This window comes from Anser anser, assembly GCF_964211835.1.
Source record: "Anser anser genome assembly, contig: HAP1_SCAFFOLD_32, whole genome shotgun sequence".
NCBI lineage: Eukaryota > Metazoa > Chordata > Aves > Anseriformes > Anatidae > Anser > Anser anser.
In genome coordinates this window covers 2947757-2956091 of record NW_028154148.1, presented here as the reverse complement: position 1 = coordinate 2956091, position 8335 = coordinate 2947757, and positions in this window count along the sequence as shown.

The window sequence follows — 8335 nt, the reverse complement described above, 5'->3', positions numbered from 1 at the left end:
TGACCATGGAGAGGACATGAGAAAGTGGGATGGAAAATCTGCCTCAACCCTAGAGGCACGGGTATGTGAGTGGCCAGGAACAACAATCCCTAAAAGGGGTTCTTAGAGAACTGCTGCTCCACTTTCCAGCGGGCAGTCCTGCAGACACAGTAAGGAATACTATGAGCAGGACTAGAGGGGCCCTACCTCCAGCCAGGGGGAGGAAGGGGACCATCGGCTGTATTGGACTCTGAGGAGTATTGGCCTGGCACGTCAAACCCAAGAGTTAACTGTACTGGAGGCTGAAGTGAGCCTAACTGGGAAGGAGAGGCAAAAGCAACCCACTGGGACTGGCCTGGAGGCTCTGTGCAACCTTAACATAGACTACTTCAGGAGGGGGTACTTCAAAGATCCACAACGGTATTGGTGGGCTTTTGGCATAGCTGCCTTGGAGAAGGAGGCCATCAAACAGTTGTCTACCTTGCCCACTCTCTCACAGGACCCTTCTGCTGTGCAGGTGCTGATGGCCAATGAACAGCAGGTGCCAATCGCTACCACAACAGCGCACCTGAGGCAGTGCTGCACTCACAGAGACTCCCTGATTCCCATGCATGAGCTGGTTCATTGACTGCAGAGCCAAGGAGTGATCACCAACACTTGCTCACCCTTTAGGAGTCCCATATGGACAGTGCAAAATTCTAATGGTGAGTGGAAGAGAACGGTGGGCTTTTGTGCCTGAATGAAGTCACACCACCGCTGAGTGCTGCTGTGCTGGGCATGCTAGAACTTCATTCAGTACGAACTGGAGTTAAAGGCAGCCAAGCGCTATGCCACAATTAATATTGTTAATGCATTTTTCTCCATCCCTTTGGCAGCAGTGTGAAGGCCACACTTTGCTTTCAGTTGGAGGGGCGTCCTGTCCACCTGGAATGGCCTGCGCCAGGGGTAGAAACACAGCCCTACCATTTGCCATGGGCTGATCCAGACTGCCCTGGAAGAGGGGGAAACTCCTGAACACCTCCAGTACATTGATGTCGCCCTCACATGGGGCAACACAGCTCAAGAAGTATTTGAGAAAAGAAAGAAAATAGTCCTAATCCTTCTGAAAGCTTGTATTGCCCTAAACCAAAGTAAGGTCAAGGGACCTGCACATGAGATCCTAATGCAGGCTGGTCAGGTTCATGGGGACCCCTGCTTGGGGAAAGGTTGGGCATCGGTCAGTGGCTGATGAGCAATTGTATTGTGCATCACTTGCTTTATACATGTAATTTAAACTATTTTTATTTTAACCCATTATCTTTTGAGGGTGGGTGTCAACTAACATCTGTGTGGTGCTGAGGTGCCTGACCGGTTAAAGCACAACGTGTTTGACAACCACAGCACAACAGCACAAATCACACTTGTAAAAATCAGTCTCTGACATCTACAAAGAGGAGCAGTAGGCGATGATTTCAGTCTGCTTCAGACACCACAGCCCAGCAGAGACCCTGCTGCCTTCGGGAGCTGTCAGCCCTGAGGCCTTGGGGACACCTCGAGGGAGCCCAATGGCACAGAGCAAGTGATGCCATGGTCGGGTGCTGTGGTGCTGAGCTGGGCCGGGCTCCTGGGCCCAAGGGGAGCTCGTGGCAAGAGGGCCCTGGTGCAGAGAGACAGCTCTGCCCAGGAGCAGCTCCTGTGCACAGCGCAGCAGGGCTGGGGGCTCTGACCACAGCTGGCATGGGGAGAGGAGAGAAGGAGAGAGGGCTTGGAGGCAGTGAGGAGCGCAGCAACAGAGGGCAGCGTGTGGCAGGACAGATCTGCAGGCTCTTGGCACCGTGAGGCTCTGGCAGCAGGGCCATGCAGGTGGGGTTGCCAGAGGGGTCTTCTACAGCTGGCACATCCGATGGCTGATAGCATCTGTCGAGATGGGTCTCTCTGTTTCTCCATTGATGAGTAGAAGATGTTGTAGAGAATGGCATTTATGGTTGGATTTTTCAAGAGAAAGGCCAAGGCAGGGGATACCAGAAAGGCAAGCCTTTTTCTGCACTCGGTGCCTGAAGAATCCTGCAGTGGAGGGGAGGCAGGTTTCAGGGTAATGGATTGTCAGGATTGTACAGGAGACTGAGACTCCTAGAGCATTGCAGAGAGGGACCAATATGCCATCAATGAACTTCATAAAGTCCCTTCCCGCACCTCAGCCCACAGACTGCAGCAACATCATCATTGTGGTCCTCTCAGGCTTTATCCTAGCTGATCTTTGGGAGCTACAAACCCTCCGATGCCCAATGCCCTGTCTTTGGGAGGTCTCTGCTGGCTTGAGGTGAGCACAGATCGTTTGCAATGAGCAGGAGCTGCCTCCTCTGCAGGCAGAGCTGCAGCACAGGAGGGTGTGCTGAGTGTCCGTCTGTCCCTCCCTGGCCTTGCCTCCCCTGGCAGCAGCACGCTGCCATTCCTCCTGGCTTCTCCACCTGGCCGTGCTGCTGCTGCTCTTGTTCCCAGGCTGCCTGGGGATGGGGGTTTCACCTGCTCATGGAGTGAGCCCTCGGGGTGCTTGGGGGAAGGGGAGTACAGGGACAGGGTGAAGGGTCTGGAGATGGGCACTTGGAGCCTGGCTTCTGCTCTCAGCAGTCTTCAAGCTCTTCTCAGGAGAACCTCCTTAATGCAATTGCCCTGCAAAGAGATGCCAGCACAGAGCAGCTGAATCCAATGCAGGAAAGGGATCTGCCAACTGTCTGCGTGCAATTGGGCAAGAGCTTTGAGGCCCTTAATTGAGAAATGGGAATGATTTTCTCAGATAACTCTCGTATGTTATTGCTGTATTTCTGTTCCTTTGACAGGACCCCAAGCCCAGAAACAGGAAATGCCCAACAGCAGCTCTGTGAGCGAGTTCCTCCTGCTGGCATTCGCAGACACGCGCGAGCTGCAGCTCCTGCACTTCGGGCTCTTCCTGGGCATCTACCTGGCTGCCCTCCTGGGCAATGGCCTCATCCTCACCGCCGTAGCCTGCGACCACCGCCTCCACACCCCCATGGACTTCTTCCTCCTCAACCTCGCCCTCCTCGACCTGGGCTGCATCTCCACCACTCTCCCCAAAGCCATGGCCAATGTCCTCTGGGACACCAAGGCCATCTCCTATCAAGAGTGTGCTGCACAGGTCTTTCTGTTTGTCTTCTTGATTGGAGCAGAATTTTATGTTCTCACCATCATGTCCTACGACCGCTACGCTGCCATCTGTAAGCCCCTGCACTACGGGAGCCTCGTGGGCAGCAGAGCTTGTGCCCAGATGGCAGCAGCTGCCTGGGGCAGTGGCTTTCTCAATGCTGTCCTGCACACGGCCACTACATTTTCCCTGCCCCTCTGCCAAGGCAATGCTGTGGACCAGTTCTTCTGTGAAATTTCCCAGATCCTCAAGCTCTCCTGCTCAGATGCCTACCTCAGGGAAGTTGGGGCACGTCTGCTTAGTGTTTCTTTAGTCTTTGGCTGTTTCGTTTTTATTGTGGTGTCCTATATTCAGATCTTCAGGGCCGTGCTGAGGATGCCCTCTGAGCAGGGCCGGCACAAAGCCTTTTCCATGTGCCTCCCTCACCTGGCCGTGGTATCCCTGTTTGTCAGCACTGCCATGTTTGCCTACCTGAAGCCCCCCTCCATCTCCACCCCATCCCTGGACCTGGTGGTGGCAGTTTTATATGTGGCAGTACCTGCAGCACCGAACCCCCTCATCTACAGCATGAGGAACCAGGACCTGAAAGCCACACTGAAGGAAATGATTCTAGTGGTAATATTTACTTGGCAATGAATTGGCTATCTCACTTTTCTACTTCTATTCAAGTTAATCTCAGGCAACTTTTGACCTTTATGTGTAGTATTGTTTGCAATTCTGTTTTCAGTTAGATGTTTGCTTTCATTCGTCCTTTCCAGATGACCAACCCTCTGTTTGACTGAGAGGTTTTCTGTAAACATGTTTATTCCTAAATGACACCTGGCCTCCATTGTGGTATGTTGTTAATAAAAGTGAAGTTGCTCAGTGCTCAGGGCTCTTCTTCCCAAACTGGAGTGCAGAAGGCGCTCAGGGAATGCCAGGCTCAAGGCCTCATTCTTGTGCTTGGGTGCCACAGGGACACAGGGGCAGGAGGGCACGGGGTGCTGGGTGAAGGAGTCAGGGCTGGACTGAGTCGTCACTGGCGGATGCCCAGTTCCCCTGGAGGCCTTGACTGGTCAAGAAGCAGCTTCCTGGGATTGAAACGTGACAGGGCTGGTGGCATCAGGGAGGTATCGGGAGCCACCAGGATACCCTAAGGGTTCTCCTGGGATGCCGTGTGCCTTGTGTTGGGTGGGCAGCGAGTGGGTCTTCACAGTAAAGCTAAGCCAAAGGATGCACGGGCTGATGGGAGCTCTGCAATGCCAGGACACACAGCGAGGCCACAGCACAGAGGTCTCAGAGGCCTTCAGTGAACAGTAGGAAAGGGCCAAGACTGGGTGACCAGGCAAGGTCCGGGAGGTGGGGAGAGGTGGGCAGGGGCTGGGCAGGGCTGGGCAGTGCCTGGCAGAGGGCAGCAGCAGCGTCAGGGAGCGGTGGCAGCATGCAGGGGAGGGCTCCCAGCAGGGCTTGGTGCTGCAGAGCCAGGGCTGGGGAAGGGAGCCCCGAGCTGCAGGGGCAGGGGACACGAGGCCGCTCGGGGCCCTTGCTGGCCTGGGCAGAGCAGGAAGGGGGCCCAGGGCATTCGTCCCCTCACCGCAGCCTGCCACGACCTGCACGGCGCTCACGGAGCATCCAGGGCCAGGCTCTGCCCCGTGGTGTTCAAGGAAAGGGCAAAGCCTCTCTGAAGAAGAGGCTGAAACTGAAAAAGGTCCCTCCGCTGCCCCGTGGTGGGACAGGTTACCTTTATTTGATGTAGTTCTCGTGTAATTTGCATTGGTGAAAACTGGTAAATGGATGTTTAGGTGTCTCCTAGGAAGAAGGGAGAGTGTCTTGGGATCCCAATAGCAATTTCAAATTTAGGTCTGTCCCAAGAAACGACTGAAGAAGGAATTTGCCTTGAAGGGGTTTCCTGTGCTGGGCTGGGCTGCAGTTACAGGGACAAAGACCACTGCTGTCAGTGGAGGTGCCCGGGAAACATCACCTGTCTCCACCTTATCCACCAACGGGCTCTGGTCTCCTGCAGGTCCTTTCAGACAGCTTCCATACCAGGGAATTACTCTAAATGCACCAGAGCCTCTGGAGGCCTAATGATTTCATTGAAAGCATAACCAGGAAATGGGATTTCAAGGATATATTTCAAATGTGAGTAAACTACTCTGAAGACCTTGGCACTGGTTGCATAAAGCAACTGCTCATTACCTCAAATGATTCAATCCCTTCTGTAAAATGTCACACAGTGTAGTTTCTCTCATGAAGAAATAGGCATTTTCAGGATGTATATTCGTCACATAAAAAGAAAAACTGGTGTTCACCTGTACTTGCATTGTCATCGCTTTTTCTATCATGGTGTGCTCCCCCATCTTCCAGGTACATCCTCCTGTCTTGATTTAACAGACCCTGTTGAATGTCCCCTTTGCAGCTGCCTGTCTGGACCTATGCACTTCCCATGGTTCTCCTGACTTGCCCTCCCCTTCCTCCTGGATCACTCAGACCACCCTCACCAACCCAGGTGCTGCTTTGAGATTCAGGGAGTTGAAGCTTGCCCAGCTATCTGCAGTCTGTCTAACTGTGCCCTTAGAAAGCTCATCATCTTTTATCATTGAATTAATATCATATGGATTAATTCTAATCTTAACACTTATAATTTCCGGTCTATCAGTATAAAAGACTTCTGGTCCAGTCATTCTTCTGGGAACATAAACCTCACAGGAGGCACACAGGGTGAGGAGCTTGCTTTGCTTTTGGAAGATTGCTGCATGTTTTCCTGTTGTTTGGTTTGAAATAAGGAGAAACCCTTCTGCGCCTGTGTGCATCCAGGTCTCTATGGCAAGCAGGAGGGAGCTGGTGCAAAGGAGCTGTAACATCCAGCTGCAGACTTCTGTGCCGAAGTCTGGTGGAAGGAGAAGTGATGCAAGCGCCAAAGAGAGAAATGTCAGGGCTGGGGTGCTGAGGAGCAAGGTTTTCCATGCAGTGTCAGAGCTCAAGAGTCTGCTTTTCCTCCCTGTGCAGGTCTCCAAAGGAGACACCCTGGATCAATATCAGTTAGAGAATAATGCTCCAAACTGAAATTCAACTAAACGCATCCTTTAAGATGAGAAAAGATTTTTTTCATGTGCTTCTTGAAATCTTCCTCCTTAACTACACCATGAAAGCTCTCCAATTTGTTGAACAGGTCTTGAAGACTTGAAGAAAACTGTGGGAGAGATATGGCTGCTTAGGACTTTCTCTGTTTTAATGAGTTCCATGGTGTATTTTGGTGCTGTCAGTGAAACTTGCGTACTGAGAGGAGAATGATGCAATTGCTTGAGAAGGTAAAGTCAGAAGGAAAAGTTGAAGTGACTTGGAGTATTAATGGGCCCCACTGAGGGCTGTTCCTAACAAAGCCTCCCCAGGGACTTGTTAGGGCACATCATTGGAGGCCATGATTGCAGACAGGCAAAGCGCTGTGCTGAGAAAAGTCTTGGTTGGTTTTGGTGAAGCAGAAGGGCCAAGGCCTGACCCCAGCCACTGGGAGGGGAGATCCTGCACCCCCCCGTCTGGCTCAGGGCTCTTCTTGGGGTCTGTATGATGTGGTGGGCAGTGTGATGCCACGAGAAGAACTTCATTAGGACACCTCCCCACCCCTGCACAGGGTATCAAGGAAGCAGTGAGGCCCCATTGCAATGACTCTATCTCGTCTCCTCAGAAGCTCTAGCCAAAGGGACAAAAAGGCCAGGGCTGTTGGGGCCTTCCATTCCTGCCAGCACCCACCTCTTTGTCCTCTCCAGGCTTCCCTGTGCTGTCCCACAGTTTGTCCTATTTCCTTGAAGTCTGCAGACATCTCTGTCCACCACCTTGCTCTCCTCCCGGCATTTCCATCATTTCACCAATGTCTCATCAACCCTCACCAGCTGTTCCTTGAAACACAAATCCATGGTGTGATCAAAGACACTCTCAGTGACCTCTGGCACCACAACATTACCATTCGAGGAACATTTCTTCCTCTTCACAGCCAATGCAAACCTTCCAAGGTGCACTTTGTGGCAGTTTTTCCTCTCCTGCTCTTTCCTACTACCAAAGAAAGCTCCAACAGGGTGGAAACCACTCCTGAAGGAGGCATCCCAACCCATCAGGCTCCTTGCGGCCTGTCAGCCAAGCACACAGAAGTCACCTCACCAGAATCTTCCAAGGCCTGGGCCTGCTGCTGGCCTTGCAGCTTCTTGGCTAGACACAGCCAAGCCTTGTGCCTCCTGCTGTCCAGTCCTGGCCTCAAGCAGAAGGGACAGGACAACCCCTCTGTGGGCCTTCTTTGTGTCTGGGTCCTCCTGGGGATGGAGGCAGAGGGCATCCCACAGGCAGCATGCCAAGCAGGGGCCTTCTGCTGGCCTAGCAGGGCCACTGGCAGATGGCAGCCCCAACGTGCACATCCCAGGGAGAAGCCAAGTGTGACCTGCCACCTCCAGACACAAGGGACCTCACAGTCCCTTTGCGTGACACGTTCCTGCTGCTGCCCTATCAGCTGCAGAGACAGAAGTGACCTCCCAGTCACTGCCCCAGTCCCATTCCTCCTGCTGGGGCAGGAGATCCTGAGGCAGAGCTGAGCTCGTCAGAGCATTCCCACCCATCTCCTCCTTGTGGCCCACAAGCTGATCAGATCCATGGCCCCTCACATCCATCTCTGAATGCCATGTGGCTGAAGAGAAGTCTCACAATTCCTGCCTTACCCCAAGGGGCCAAGCACCTTAAGTTAAGGGTTAGGAGAGGTGCTGAAGGTGAGGAGGTTAATGCACAGGAACAGGGGCTTTATGTGTTAGATTTTCATGAATGGGATTAGGGACTAGGTCTCATATTTCTGGGTTAGAGATTAAAAAAGATTTAGTGGGAGGGTTTGGTGTTGTGCTTGGTGTGTCAGGTGTGTGGTTAGGGTATGGACAAGCCTTGTGATTTAGGGTTTTGATTACTTCTTCCAAGAATCTAGGCTTAAATAGAGCATTTAAATCTAGTGTTAAGGGTAGGGATCAAGGTAAGCAAGACAGGAAGGGTAAGGGAAAGAGGCTATGGGCTGAGGTTTGGCTTCAGTGCATACTTTGAGGTCACGCATAAGAGTAGTGGATTCCTGTCAGGGTGTGGAGTAGCATTTAAATTTAGCAATTAAGTTTACTGGTTGAAGCCGGTGAAGGGCCTCATGTGACTATTTTAAGTCACAGTTACAACAGCATCAGCAAAAACCTGAACCTTCTGACCTCTACAAAATCCTTA